Below are 16763 nucleotides of genomic sequence, written 5' to 3'. Positions count from 1 at the left end.
TCAACCACCACACCATGGAGCCTAGAGTGTCTACAACTGAAAGCAGGAGGATTGCATCCAGTATCCATGTGGAATCTAAGCCCCCACTTGACATAGATGTGCAATGGACCCAACCAATCCAATGTCCACAGAGAAAATGTGGAATGGGTGTGGGAAGGGTAACCATGGTGGCTGCTGGGTTTGGGGAATGGGAGGAAGAGATGAGATGTGGAGGCGTTTTCGGGACGTGGAGTTGTCCTGGGTGGTGCTTCACGGACAATTATAGGACATTGTAGATCCCCCCAGGGCCCACTGGATGGAACGTGGGAGAGTGTGGGCTATGATGTGGACCATTGACTACGGGGTGCAGTGATGTTCAGAGATGTACTTACTGGGTGCAATGGATGTCTCACGATGATGGGAGAGAGTGTTGCTGTGGGGGGAGTGGGTGGTGGGGGCGGTGGGGTTGATTGGGACCTCGTATTTTTTTAATGTAATTTTTAAAAATAAATAATTTTAATAAAAAAAAAAAAGACTTAAACCGAAAAAAAAAAGAAAACACTTTGGGGGCTTTATTGTGAGTAGGACATGAGGCTCTCACTGCTGCACAATGGGAGAGTGTTGGACATGGGTTTTGGATATGATACAAGAATGTTCAGCACTTAATTTGAGGCAGATGAAAATGAAAATTAATTGAGACTCACTTTTTAATGATGAGATTACACCACAAATCTTCTGAGTATATTAATACTCAGGAATGACAGCAGGTAGAAAACCTAATGCTACAGAACTTGATGAATGCCACATGTATCTGATATGGACAAGTTTGGAATCTATCAAGAACTGAGCTGATCCAACCTGCCAATTATAGAGAGCAGTCAACTAACACAACAAGTCAAATCAAAATACTATTGAGGTCTTTAATTGTTTATTGCCATAGTAAAAGCAAGAGACTAAGCCAGAGAAATGAACTGCCTCCTGTGTTCCATTTGCCCCCATGGAAAGATACCAGCTAAGGTTCACAAGAGTGAGCATAGACATAAGGTCGTCACTGCTGAGGTTGCTCCAAACAAATTGTATCTGTCATCACTGGGGTAGGAGTGGGTTCTAGGAATGGAAAAATGTTCTGTTTTAATCCAGAGTAGGAAGTGTCCTCAATGTACCTGTTCTTACCTTGATAAGGAGGTTCCAACAGAGTCAATTGGGGAAAACTTCTGCTTAAGATTACAAGTATGCACTGATTTCTCATCTGAAATCATGAAGGCAAGAAGGCAGTGTTATGACATAGTTAAGGTGCTAAAAGAAAAAATGTCAGATAAGAATTCTATACCCAGAAAAACTGGCATTTAAAAATGAGGGAGAGTGCAAAATATTCACAGATAAACAGAAATTAAGTTTCTTGTCAACAAGAAACCTGCCTTCAAAAAATACTAAAGAGAGTTATGCAGGTTGAAAGTAAAAAATTGGAGAGAGGGAGGATTGGAGGAGAAGTAGGAAGGAAGAGTATTGGTAAGAATAACTAAAAAGATAAAAAAAGAAATAAAAATATATGACATATGTAAACTTAAAGAAAATATGGTAATGTAAGTAATGCCTTGAAAGTAATAACATAGATTATTAATAGATTAAAGTCTGCAATCAAGAGACACAGCCTGGCGGAATGGATAAGGAAATATCACCCATCTATATGCTGTCTACAAGAAATTCACCTTAGACCCAGGAATGCAAAGAGGTTGCAAGTGAAAGGTTAGAAAACAATTTCACATGCAAACAATAACCAAACATATGTGGTTATTATATATATATATTTACCACATATACCCATATATGTGGTTAATATATAGCTAATATTAGTATTAGCTATACTAATATGACAAAATGGACTTTAAATGCAAAACTATTGTAAGAGACAAAGAAGACCACTATATATTAATAAAAGGGGTAATCTATCAAGAAGAAAGAACACTCATAAACATTTATGCACCTAACCAGGGCATCTCATTATACACGAGGCAAACATTGAAAAAACTTAAGTGAGAAAATAGATGCATTTAAAATTATAGTGGAGATTTTAATACACCATTACTATCATAAGACAGAACAGCTCAACAGAGGGTTAATAAAAAAACAGACACCTTGAATAATACATTAGGGAATCTAGACCTAATAGACCATTACACACAAATACAGCAGGTTATAAATTTTTCTCAAGTTCATATGAATAATTATCCAAAAGAGACCACATGCCAGGCCACAGATTGAAATTATACAAAGCAATTTCTCTGAATACAATGAAATGAAGCTGAAAATCTGTAAGGGACAGAGAACAAGATTAGACACAAAAATATCAAAAGTAAAACAACACACTCTTATACAATCCGTACGTCAAGGGAGAAATTGCAAAAGAAATCAGGAACTACCATGAAATGAATGAAAATGAGAACACAACATGTCAAAACCTTTGAGATGCAGCAAAAGAAGTGCTGAGAGAGAAATGTGTAGGCATAAGCACCTATGTTAAGAAAGAAGCTACAATCAAAGACTTAACCACAAACCTAGAGGAATTAGAAAAAGAACAACAAACAAATCCCAAAGCAAGCAGAAAGAAGGAAAGAACAAAGATTAGAAGGGAGCTAAATGAAATTGAAAATAATAAAACACTAGAAAAAAATGAACAAAATGAAAAACTGGTTCTTTGAAAAGATTAACAAAATTGTTATACCCTTAGCCAGACTAACAAAGAAAAAGGAGAGAAGATGCAAATACGTAAAGTAAAAAATGAGGAAGAGGATACTAACACTGATTCCACAGAAATAAAGAGTATCAAAGAGGATTCTTTGAAAACTTGCATGCAAATAAGATGGATAAATTTAATGAAATGGACACATTTCTAGTAACACACAAACAGCCTACACTGACAAAAGAAAAAATTGATGCACTCAACAGACCAATCACAAGTGACAAAATTGAATTAGTCATCAAATACCCCCCAAATTCTTAACTTGGAATATATGTTCCCCAATGTATCAGAGTAAGATTCATTTATAATTTCCCTATATATGGCTCTTCTGCCCCTTTTATTTGAACCTATAGCTAGCATTATACTCATTAAATATATGTGCCAAAAACTTGAATCTTTGTTCTGTTCATATGCCATTTGAGTCCTGAATCTCAGCAGTGTTCCAAAACCTACTCTCCAGTTCATCAGGTTCCCCTAAGACAATTAACAAAAGGATAATTATGAACAATGCTAATCCCCAAAGAGTATCTGCAATTGCAAACAAGACAGTTTCATCCATCTACACCATGGGATCTAAACTCCCTCTCTATCAGAAACAGAATGGACATCACTATCCTAAAATCCTCAAATATGAGGAATGAACAAATGTAGGGAAGAAATGCAAATATGGACTAAAGTAGATTTATTATTTATTCTAGTGATGGAAGAACTTGTAGCATTGATTGAAAGGCAATGGTCACCAGAGGTTCTAAGGGGAGGGAGAGGGAAGAATAGGTATAATATGTGGTAATTTTTGGAGGACACCGGAATTGTCCTGCATGACTTTGCAATGAGGGATACAAGCCATAATACATTTTGTCAAAACCTATAAAAGTGTGTGGTTCAGGGAAGCAGCTATGGCTCAATCAGTTGGACTCCAGTCTACCATATGGAAGGTCCTGGATTCACATCCCAGGCCCTCCTTATAAAGGTAGGCTCGCCCGCACCCTGCAAAGAGTCACTGGCCTGGGTGCTGAGGAGTGCTGCCCAGCCTGCAAAGCACAGCTTACAAAACCACCACAGGGTGCTGCCAGCCCACAAACACCATAGAGTGCCACCAGCCCACAAACTCTGTGGAGAGCCACCTCAGCAAGGTGACACAACAAAAAGGGAGACAAGAAAAACACAGACCAGTGCTCAGTGAATGGACACAGAGATCAGACAACAAGCAAGCCACAAGTGGCGGGGGTGGGGGGGGGAAGTATAAAGAAAAAATAAATACAGACACAAAAGAATGCACAGTTAATGTACACTGAGAGCAGACAGCAAGCAAAAAAAGCCATAGGGGGGATTAAAAAAAATGTGTGGCTCAAAGTGTAAAATATAAGGTAAACTATTGACCATGTTTATAGCAATGCTTCAAAATGGGTTCATCAGCTGTCACAGCTGTGCCGCACTAATGAAAGATGTTAATGGGAAAAAGTTGGAGAGGGGGACTGTATGAGGTATTTTGGAGTCCTTTATATTTTCAATGTATCATTTATGGAATCAAAAGCTTCTTTGAAAATAAAAAATTTAAAATTTTGAAAACCTCCCAACGAAGAAAAGCCCAGAAGCAGCTGGCTCCACAGATGAATTCTACTTATTATTCTGGAAAGAACTAATACCAAACCTGCTCAAACTCTTCCAGAAAAGAGAAGTGGAGGGAACATTGCCTAACTCATTCTATGATGCCAACACTACCCTAATACCAAAGCCACATAAAGACACTCAAAGAAAAGAAATCTACAGACCAATCTTTCTAATGAAACTGGATGCTAAAATCCTCAAAAGAATTCTTGCTAATTGCATTCAACAGCACATCAAAAGACCATGATCAAGTGGATTTCATCCCTGGTATGCAAAGATAGTTCAACATAAGAAAACCAATCAATGTAATACACCATATTAACAGATTAAAAAAATCACATGATCATCTCTATCAATGCTGAAAAAGCATTTGACAAAATACATCATCCTTTCTTTATTAAAACACTTCAGAAGATAGGAATAGAAGGAAAATTCCTCAACATGATTTAGGGTATATATGAAAAACCCATATCTAACATCATATTCAATGGTGAAATACTAAAGGTTTTCCTTCTAAGATCTGGAACAAAACAAGGATGCCCACCCCACCACTCTCTTTTAACATTGTGTTAAAAGTAGTTGTTTAAGTTATGTAAAGCAGAAGAAGCATAAAGATATTGAGGGGTGAAGAATTTTCTTTTTAGTTAGTTTTTTGTTATTTAGTCATAATAGTACTGAATTAATGATAAATGCTCTAATGATGATTGAGATGATGAATGCACAACTATGTGACTATACAAAATACTATTGATTGTACACTTTGGATGAATTTCCTCCTTTATAAATATGTATCAATAAAATCAATTTGTTTAAAAAAAAAGTACTTGCTTGAGCAATTAGGCAAGAAAAAGAAATAAAAGTCATCCAAATTGGAAAAGAAGAAGCAAAGCTTTCACTACTTGCAGATGAGGAGAGCTGTTGTGGCTTGGTGGTTAAATAGTTGAGTGCCAGAATCCCACTTATGAGGTTCTGGGTTCAATCACTGGCCCTAGTGCCTCTACCACAAAAAAAAGGATATTGCAGGTGACATGATCCTATACATAGAAAGCCCTGAAAAATCTACAAGAAAGCTTCTGGAGCTGATTAACAAGTTCAGTAAAGTTGCCGAATATAAAATGTACACTCAAAAATCAGTAGCATTTCTGTACACCAATAATGATCAATCTGAGGGGGAAATCAAGATAAAATTTCATTTTCAAGAGCAATTAAAAGAATCAAATATCTAGGAATTAACTAAAGATGTAAAGGACTCATGTACAGAAAACTTCATAACATTGTTCAAATAAATCAAAGAAAAGTTAAAGAAATGGAAGAACATTCCATGTTCATGGATTGGAGGACTAAATATCATGAAGATGTCTGTCCTAACCAAATTGATTTACAGATTTAATGCAGTCCCAAAAAAAATGACAATATTTTTACTGAATTGGAAAAGTCAATTATGAAACTTATGTGGAAGGGCAAGGGAAACCAAAAATATATTGAAAATGAAAAACAAAATTGGAGGAATCATGCTACCTGACTTTAAAACATACTACAAAGCTACAGTGGTCAAAACTGCATGGTATTGGCGCAAGGACAGACATACTGACAAATGGATGAGAATTGAGAGTTCTGATATAGATCCTTGCATTCACGGCCAACTGATATTTGACATGGCCATCAAGCCCACTCAATTGGGACAGAATGGCCTCTTTAACAAATCGTGCCTGGAGAACTTGATATCTATATCCAAAAGAATGAGACTATGAAAACGAGTTAATGTAATAATTAATATAATACACCACATCAACCATCCATCAAGTTGTTCTGTCTAATGGTTATAATGGTGTATTAAAGTCCTACACTGTAATTATAGAGGCATGTAGTGCGGTCACCCCTCGGGCTGAAGTGTGGTTTGCTGGCCTGGCAGGGGAGTGGCCGCGGTAGGCCTAATTCCGCTGTCCCCATAATAGGGTGGTTGGTCGGGCCCACCGCCACCCCTGAAGGAAGCTCGGCATGGGCGCAGAGTGCCCTCGGGTCTCCCCTTCTCGGCAGCCATGCTTCCGCGGCCGCCCCTCCTCCCAGATGGCGCCACCCGATGCCTTGTGGGGCGGCACCCTTCTTCCTTCTCCCTGCGCAGGTGCAGGGCAGAAAATTCCAGTCTGCCCTTTTCCCCTCCCCCGACAGCAGCAACAGCCAGGTGTGGGCGGAAAAATCCAGCCCGCCCTTTTCCCTTCCCCCGACAGCAGCAACAGCCAGGCGTGGGCGGGAAACTCAAGTCTGCCCTCCACCCCAGCAACAGCAGCCACCAATCCCTAAACCCTGCCCCTTCCCCCAGCAACAGCGACAGCCAATCCCTAACCACCACCCCTCCCCCATCCAGTACCGCCCACTGACCTTTCGCCGGCAACCAATCAGAACAGGGCATGGCTTCGACCAATCAGCCTTCCCCAGCCCCTATAAAACTGTTGCCTCTCCCTCAGTAAAGTGGACTTGCGTGTTTACCTTGTCTCCGCGGTAGTTCTTCTGCCGTGCGCCCTCCAGTCCTGAGAGCCCCCGACAAGGGCCTGGCCTCCCTTGTCCCCAGTTCGTCGCCTGCTTCGCCGGGCGACCCCTTCGTCGCCGGCTTCGCCGGGCAACTCCTTCATCGCCGGCTTCGCCGGGCAACCCCGTCAGCCGAACCGCGCAACCCCTTGTGAGACCGATCCCTCGTCTGCTGCCGGACCAACCCCTCGTCCCAAGTGGGACCGACCCCTCGTCCCAAGCGGGACCGACCCCTCGTCCAGAGCTGGACCGACCCCTCGTCCGCAGCCAGACCCCACCTCTACCGACCGAGCAAGCCACCGCAGCTGGCGCCCACCGCCGCAATGTAGTACTAACCTTAGTTTTTCCAGTTTTTGCCCTGATATACCTCTGCCCTTGCCTCACCACTATCCAAAATTGCAATCAGCAATCAGCACAGCACTTTGTGCAGGGAAATGGTTGTCTTAAGCCACCAAGCTTTGAGGCAGTTTGGTCTGAAGAAATAATAATTGAATTAACTGCTGACACTAAGTTGTAGAAAGTAAGTTTATGTGAGAACAAAAAGCTTGCTAACCAGCTGCCTTTCAGTATCTAATTAGAAGAGTTCACTTGAAGTGAAGGTAAAACCTGAAAGGCAAGTATGTTCACACAGTTTGCTACCTCCTAATGGTCTGGTTGAAGAAGGAAGAAGAAAAAGACTATGTACCCCGAAGTAAAACCTTTGTCTGATGAGCTCCTCCCAATAGAAAAATGCAAGTTGATGGCTATCATCTACCAAACACCTCCCCTGGAAGAACAAAGGAGTGTATTGAGTTCCCAGGAGTATGCATGAGAAAGTCCACCTCATGGAATCTAAGGCATAGGATAAAATCATCTCCTTTTCATATTCCTTATCACTGCTACCCTATTTATAGGAAACATTCTGTTATTGAAGATCCAACTTGAACCTTGCAGGCCTTGGAAATGCCATGTTTCTACTTTAGTTCTAACTTCTGGAAATTCCATGACTTTCTAACTCTTTTACAGTTTTCTTTTAATTATCACATTTTATATTTCCAAGAGCTTTTTCTTGTCCTCAGGCTGTTCCTTTATTTTTGAACTTCTGTTCTTTTTCAAGCATGCAATAGTCAATAAACCAAAATTTATTGCATGCTTAATATGCACCAGGTATTGATATAGGTGTGGGAATATAGTATTATTTTCTTATGTCTCTGAAATACTAATAACAAGGATCTTTTTTCTACTTCCTGATTTGCTTCTGTTATCTGTGAGTTGCAATGTTTCAGTTTGTGTTGCTGCCATAAAGTCAGGGTTTTAACCAAAATGTTGTTATCCTGGACTGATTATATATATATACACACACACACACACATTTATAGTCATTCCATCAAATAAATGGTGGTAAGTCAGACACACACAAATACAGCAAGTATTTCTAACACAATGTTAAATAAGAGTGGTGACAGTGGGCTCCTTGTCTTGTTCCAGATCTTGGAGGGAAAGCCTTTAGACTTTCCCCATTGAGTATGATGTTAGCTGTGGGTTTTCATATATACCCTTTTACATGTTAAGGAAGTTGGCTTCTATTCTTAACTTTCAAAGTGTTTTTATCAAGAAATGATGCTGTATTTTGTCAAATGCTTTTTCTGCATCAATAGAGATGATCACGTGATTTTTTTCTTTTCATCTGTTACTGTGGTGTGATACACTAATGGATTTTCTTAGGTTAGAACATCCTTGCATACTAGAGATAAAACCCATTTGATCATGATATATAATTCATTTGATGTGTTGTTGAATATGATTAGCAAGTATTTTGTTGAGAATTTTAGCATCTAAGGTTATTAGAGAGATTGATCTGTAGTGATCTTTGCTTGAGGCATCTTTATGTGGCTTTGGTATTAGGGTAATGTTGGCATAATAGAATGAGTTAGATATTGTTCCATGCACCTACATTTTTTGGAAGAGTTTAAGTGATTGATATTAGTTCTTTCTGGAATGATTAGTAGATTTCACCCCATGAAGCCATCTGGGTCCTGGGCTTTTCTTGGTTTGGGGATGTTTTTGAAGACTATTTCAATCTCACTACTTGTGACTAATCAGTGGAGTTCATTGATTTCTTCTTTTGCCTATGTAGGCTGCTTGTGTGTTTCTAGTAATTTGTCCATTTCATCTAAGTTATCCATCTTGTCGGCATACAATTTTTCAAAGTATCTTCTTATGAGACTCTATTTCTGTGGGGTCAGTGGTGATATACTCACTCTCAGTTTTTATTTTATTTATTTGCACCTTCTCTCCTTTTTTCTTTGTTAGTCTGGCTAAGGGTTTGTCAATTTTATTAATCTTCTCACAGAATCAGCTTTTGGTTTTGTTAATTTTTTCTAGTGGTGTTTTTTTAATTCTCAATTTCCTTTAGTTCTGCTCTGATCTTTGTTATTTCCTTCTTTCTGTTTTCTTTAGGATTGGTTTTTGTTCTTTTTCTAGTTCCTCCACGTGTGCAGTAAGGTCTTTGATTTTAGCTCTTTTTTTCTTTTTGAATATAAACATTTAAGACTATAAATTTCTCTTTCAGTATTGCTTTAGCTGCTTCCCATAGGTTTTGATATGTTGTGTTCTCATTTTAATTCATTATAAGGTAGTTACTGATTTCTTTCTGAAATTTCTTCTTGACCCACTGATTGTCTAAGACAATGTCTTTGTTCCTATTCTGGTTCTTTACTCCTTATTAATTTCCAGCTTCATTCTGTTTTGGTCAGAGATATTACTTTGTATAACTTCAATCTTTCTGGATTTGTTGAGACTAGTTTGGTGACCTATATATGGTCTATCCTGGAGAATCATCCATGTGCTCTCAAGATGAACATATATCCTACTGTATTTGGGTGTAATGTTCTCTGCATGTCTATTAAGTCTAGATCCTCTAATGTATTATTCAAGCTCTCTCTTTCTTTATTAACTCTCTGTCAAGATGTTTGGTCTAATGGTGATAATGGTGTATTAAAATCCCCCAGTATAATTAGAGAAGCATTATTTCTCCACTTAGTTTTTCCAATGTTTGCCTCATGTATTTTGGGGCACCATGGTTAAGTGCAAAAATGTTTATGATTGTCCTTTCCTCTTGATAGATTATCCCCTTTTATTTATATATGGTGTCCTTCTTCATCTCTGGCAACAGTTCTGCATTTAAAGTCTATTTTGTCTAATATTAGTATAGCTACTTCTACTCTTTTATGTTATTGTTTGCATATAAAATAATTTTCCAACCTTTCACTTGCAATCTCCTCGTGTCTCTGGGTCTAAGGTGAGTTTCTTGTAGACAGCATAGAGATGGGTTATATTTCCGTATTCATTCTGCCAGTCTGTGTCTTTTGATTGGAGAGTTTAATTCTTTAACATTCAATGTTATTACTCTCAAGGCAGTGCTTACATTAGCCATTTTATTTTGTTATATATGCCATATTTTGTTTTTATTTCTCTTTTATCCTTTTAGTTATTCTACTGATAATCTTCTCTACACTCTCCTTCAACCCTCTCTCTCATGCTTTTTTCCCTTCAAACTGCAGCACTTCCTTTAGTATTTCCTGAAGGGCAGGTCTCTTCTTAACAAACTGTCTCAATTTCTGTTCATTTGTGAACATTTTGAACTCTCCCTCATTTTTTAATGCCAGTGTTTTTGAATACATAGTTCCTGATTGGCAGGGTTTTTTTTTTCCTTTAGCATCTTAATTATGTCATACCACTGCCTACTGTCCTCCATGGTTTCAGATGAGAAATCAGCACTTAATCTAATCAAGCTTCCTTTATATGTGATTTATCTCTTTTCTCTTGTTGGATTTAGAATTCTCTCTTTGTCTTGAATGTTTGACAATTTGATAAATATGTGTCTCGGGGTTGCCCTGTTAGGATTTATACTGTTTGGAGTGTACTGTACTTCCTGGGCATGTACATCCATGTTTTTCAAAAGAGTTGGACAATTTTCAGCCATTGTTTCCTCCAACCCTCCTTCTGCTCCCTTTCCTTTCTCTTCTCCCTCTCAAATGCCTATAATGTGTATGCTTGTGCATTTCATGTTGTCATTCAATTTCTGAGTCCCGCTGAATTTTTCTATATTTTCATATATCTGTTCTACTATCTGTGATTTCAGATGTATTATCTTTGTCATCACTAATTCTTTCCTCTGCCTGTTCAAATATACTGTTATGTTCTTCCAGCATATTTTTTATATCTTGCATTGTGCCTTTCTTCACCAATAGATCTCTTTTCTTTTTATGAGTGTTTACAACTTTTCTGTATGTCTCTCCAGTGTATTCTTTTTTTTTTTATTTTTTTTATTGACTTTGTAATAATATTACATTAAAAATATATATGTGAGGTCCCATTCAACCCCACCCCCCCACCCCCCTTCTCCCCCCCCAACAACACTCGTTCCCATCATCATGACACATCCATTGGATTTGGTAAGTACATCTTTGGGCACCTCTGCACCTCATAGACAATGGTCCACATCATGGCCCATACTCTCCTCCATTCTATCCAGTGGGCCCTGTGAGGATCCACGATGTCCGGTTTTTCACCTACTTCACGTCATTAAGTTTATTCATGGTATTTGTTTGGGATTCCTTGATTAGGTTTTCCCCAGTCAGTGTCTCCTCCTGCTTTTTAGTTTGTTCATTGAACTAGGTCATGCCTTCCTGTTGCCTTTTTTTTTTTCCTTAAGAAAAAAAATTTTTTTCATCGTGGCACATTTATTGCCTTTGGCAAATACATTCTGGAGCACTCCTGCACCACATGGATAATAGTTTACATTGTAGTTTACACTCTCCCCAAGTACATTCAGTGGGCTATGGCAGGTTTATAATGTCCAGCATCTGTCCCTGCAATATCATTTTGGACAACTTCTTAATATGACTTCACTTTTGCTGGTGTCTAGACATCTCTTTATCTTGGTTAGGTTCTCTTTCTACTCTAGCGTTTTATTTAATATTGTTTTGTGTTAAGGGACCTCTTTGACACTTGTTTTCACTTATTCTATGTTCTTGTAGTTGTTTATGTTCCCCCTGAAAAAAAAATTAAGACCATAGAAAAGGAAAGAAGGAAGAAAAGAAAAAGGATTTTTTTTAATGATAGGAGGAAGCAAGAGGCAGCCCAGGATTTCCTCAGGTATCCAACCATCCCTGAAGAAAAGGGCCAGAGAACAATCCGGCCAGTTGCCAGGAACCCAGTTGAATCCCTGGGGGAGGGGAATTGAGGGGCAAGCAGCAGAGATATTTTTAGGTTTAATTGTTATTTTTATATATCTTTTTATTCTTCTTTTTTTCACTCTATCTGGTACCTTACCTGTGGAGGGTGGGCTGCAGGGTGATTGATTTTTGAGCACTAGCAGCCTGAAATGGTTGCTAGTGGCCTGAGAGGGAAACCTGTTTTTTCTTTTTTTTTTTTCTTTTCCTTCTCCTTCTTTTTTCTCTTTTTTTCCCTTAGTTTCTTTATTTCTTTTCTTTATTTCACTCTTCCCTCTTCTGTTGCTTTTCTTACATTCTACCTTCTCTTGTTTGGTCTCATTTTATTTCTTCTCAACTTTCCAGTCTTTTATTTTATTCAATTATTTTTCTTTTCCTGTTTCTTTTTTATTTCATCTATTGTATTCTTTTTTTTTGACTATGTGAATACATAGATTTTATTCAAAATCTTCACAGATTCCTAACTTCATATATAGTTCCAGACATGAATAAAAGTAGATTAAAACAGCCTTTTCTTTTGATATTATTTATATAAATCATCACCTTTCCTTTCTAATAAGTGGGAAGAATGACAATTGCAGGCAATAGTCAGTATCTTAAAGCAAGACAGGATGAAAAGACAAAGGGATCCAGTGCTAAGAATGGGTACAGATGGAGCTGGGAGCAAGCGAAGTGCCAATTAAAAGTGCACCAGGTCACATTTGCTTTCCTAGGAAACCAAGTGAAGTCCCTCCCAGTAATGGGCTCTGTCTCTGGGGCCTCTAGAAAAAACAGTTACCTAGAGACCTCTGGTTGGGATAATGGCTCAGACCAGAGCTTTGATCCCTCATTCCAGCTCTTTCCAAGTCAACCCCAGCTCCTGTCTGCTCAAAACCTTCTTCAAAGCCAGCATGGCTGGATCAACACAGATGCTGAGAACAGGAGACCCCAGCATGCTCAGCTTCACACGTTGTAAACCACACAAAGATCCCAAACTTCCTAAATCTCTCACTTTCTCTCCTTCTTCCTTTCCCTCTTCATACAACTTCACAGTCTCTAATATGTATTAACTTAGTCTTTTTTTTAACTTAGTCTTAAGCCTAAACAGAATATATGATAATTTTCAAAGCCTTTTAGGACCAGAGAGTCCATTTAAGTTACCTCCCTACTTTTCTAGATAAAAAAATTAAAATCCATCAAAACAAAATCCTTCAACATCCAAGTTTGCACTGCCAGTTAGAAGGGTGACTAGGACTAGCCCAGCAAGCTTTGGTTCAGTCTTTGGATTGCCTAATGCAGCCCAATGGGTGGTAGGAACTGGGGTGGGTTAAATCAGATCTACCTACTCCTGCCCAGATTCTCTCATGCATTGCTCTCCTCATCTGTGTTTTCAAGAAGGTGCTTTCAGCTAGACCCAGGTAGAACAGAAGCATGGGAGGTGAGGGTGATTTTGAGGGGTCCTAGAGCATGATTACTGAAGAACAAAAGAGGGTGAGATAATTCCTCTGAGAGTTGTTAAAAAAAAAAAAGAGGATTTTACAGAGGAAGTTGTGGTGACTTTACTGAGTCTGGACTGCACCACCACCATCACGCTACCTAAAATAACAGTGACACTGGTTATTTTAGGTAGGAGAGAGGGGCAGCAAGCAGTTTCTCCAAGATGACTCTTAAGAAAGTTTTTTTTTTTTCACAGCCATTCTCCTTCTCCAGCCCCCTAAATCATTGTCATCAGGACCAAAGAATCTGCCTCCCCAGCAGATGGGGGGAGAGGGGTGGGGAGCAGTGATAGGACATGGGGAAAGCATGTCAGCCTTAGAGCTAAACCCTTGTATAAGGTAGGCACCAATATTTCTATCCCTACCCTGGGACATTGACAGTTGAGGTATCTATCATCACTGCCCCTCACACAGTTTCTCATCCAGAACACTTGGCCAAGACACTTAGTTTCCCTTTATAAATTCTCTATCCTCAAATGGAAAGGACAGGGTGGAGAAATGGGGACAGATACATCCTGTAGCAATTTGATATAGTTATGAATTCCAAAAATATATATTAATTATGTTTGTAAACTGGTCTGTCTGAAGTTTCACATTTACTTAATTAAGTTATGATTAGGGCTTTGATTGGGCCACATTAGTGGAGTGTTCAGTCCCTGCCCCTTGATGGGTGGGGACTCGCAGATAAAAGACATGGCAAAGGACAATGCTGGAGTTTGTTTCTGATGCTGGAGTCTTGAGCTGGAGCCCTGGAAAGTAAGCACACAGAAGAAATTTGTTGTAAGGAAAGAGAGTAGGCCCTGGGAAGAGAAACAAGCCATTCACCTAATAGCCTACAGCTGGCCATGTGGCAAGAGTCAAAGTGTAGAAAGCCTCATAGTCTACAACTATGGAGAAAACAGTGGAGCTGAGCCCATTGAGAAATGAACCCCAGGAACCCTGAACCCTGGCAGATGTCAGCCACCATCTTGCTCCAACACATGGCAAAAGACTTTGGTGAGACATCCCAGGGTCCACAGGGTGGAGGAATAAAATATGGATTAGAGTGAACTTACTGGTATTCTACTATAAAACTATTGTGACTCTAGCAATGGAAGAAATCGTATCATTGATGTGTAGACAGTGGCCACAGGAGTTGCTGAGGGCAGGGAGAGGGCAGAAGAGGTGTGACGTGGGGGCATTTTGGGGACTTGGAGTTGCCCCGAATAATATTGCAGGGACAGATGCAGGACATTAGATATCCTGCCATAACCCACTGAATGGACTGGGGGAGAGTTTAAACTACAATGTAAACTATAATCCATGCAGTGCATCAGTGCTCCAAAATGTCTTCACCAAATGCAATGAATGTGCCACAATGATGAATGAGGCTGTTGATGTGGGAATAGTGGGCGGGAGGGGGTATATGAGAACCTCTTATATTTTTTTCACTTTATTTTTTTTTAAATGTTACATTCAAAAAGTATGAGTTCCCCATATAACCCCACCCCCCCTTACCCCACTCCTCCCACACCAACAACCTCCTTCATCATCATGGGACACTCATTGCACTTGGTAAATACATTTTGGAGCACTGCTGCACCACATAGATAATGGTTTACATTATAGTTTACACTTTCCCCCAGTCCACCCAGTGGGCCATGGCAGGACATACAATGTCCAGCAACTGTCCCTGCAGTACCACCCAGGATGACTCCAAGTCTTGAAAAACCCCCACATATCTCTTCTTCCCTTTCCCTACCCTCAGCAGCCACCATGGCCATCTTCTTCACATCAATGCCACATTTCCTTCCATTACTAATATTCCATAGTAGAATATCAGTAAATCTACTTTAATCCATACTCTATTCCTCCATCCTGTGGACCCTGGGATGGTGATGTCCACTTCACCTCTATATCGAGAGGGGGCTTAGATTCCACATGAATGATGGATAAAATTCTCCAGCTTGCAATTGTAGGCACTCTTGGCTCCCTGATGTGGTGGTTGACCTTCTTCACCTGCCTGTTAGCTGTCCAGGGTAAGTCCAATAAACCTTAGGATAGGAGTTGCAAGTCTTTTGAAGCTCAGGGCCTGGGTATCACATGGACAGTCCAGAGATTCAGGTCCTCCGAGTATACACCAACCCCAGCACCAACCACAGATCCAGTAGAAGTAACAGATGAGGCATGTGTAGAAAGATCACATCTGAGTCCAACTCCATCACACTCAGGAGCACAAACTCCAAAGAGGGTCAACTTACATGGCACTGAACTCCAGAGTCATCTGCCATGATGATAGAACCTGTGGGTCTCTGTAGCCCTCAGGAGAACCAATACCTGGACTACTTTGGCTTCTCTAGGACCCTGCTGAGGCATGTGTAAGTGCAACCCCTCTGATGACCTCCCGACTTTTTTGGAGACCCATGGCCATATAAACTCGTTTGCCCTTTCCATTTCACCCTTTTATTCAAGGTCAAAAAGTAGTTTTTAATACCTGATATTACATGTAGGCTGAGGTATTCTGCTGGTCTGAGTTGACCCTTTTACTCAAGGTCTTTTCTTATGTTTTTTAGTGTAACAATTTTTGTGATCTATGTATCTTTTTAAAAAAAAAGACAAATAAAAGCTTAAGAAAAAAAAAGACTTTGGTGAGAGAATAACGTATGCTTTATGGCCTCATAACTGCAAGCTTCCACCCCAAATAAATACCCTTTATAAAAACCAATAGATTTCTGGAGTTTTCTATCAGCACCCCTTCGGCTGACTAAAACACACCCAGAGCATAAAAGGCAGCAGTGAAGCTTAACTGTCTGCTGTGGACAACTACTTTGAACCTGTAATCTATAAAGTGAGATAATAAAATCCTCCTACAGTTTTCATAGTGAAGATTAAGGGAAGATAATTACATAAAGCTCATGGTGCATAGTAGGTGTGGAAGAAATGTGTGCACACCCTCCCACTTAGACAGCAGGACTGCATTTTTGTCAAGCCAAGGAGATACCAGCTAAAGACAAGACAAACAGCATCTAAACACTGTAACTTCTATTTACTAGTCATTTTTTGCAAAGCTATATAATATTTATTCTGAATTGCTGTCACTTACCCACTGCTGTTCTCCTAACCTTCCAAGTAGCACTGTGTATCTCAGAACTCTTCTATTATGATGATAAAGAAATACCCCTCAGAGCAACAGAATCATAGCGATAAACTCTCCCCGAGGTGTAAAGCACCTCTCCCCCC

Source organism: Dasypus novemcinctus, chromosome 2, assembly GCF_030445035.2.
Source record: "Dasypus novemcinctus isolate mDasNov1 chromosome 2, mDasNov1.1.hap2, whole genome shotgun sequence".
NCBI lineage: Eukaryota > Metazoa > Chordata > Mammalia > Cingulata > Dasypodidae > Dasypus > Dasypus novemcinctus.
This window is presented reverse-complemented; position numbering follows the sequence as displayed.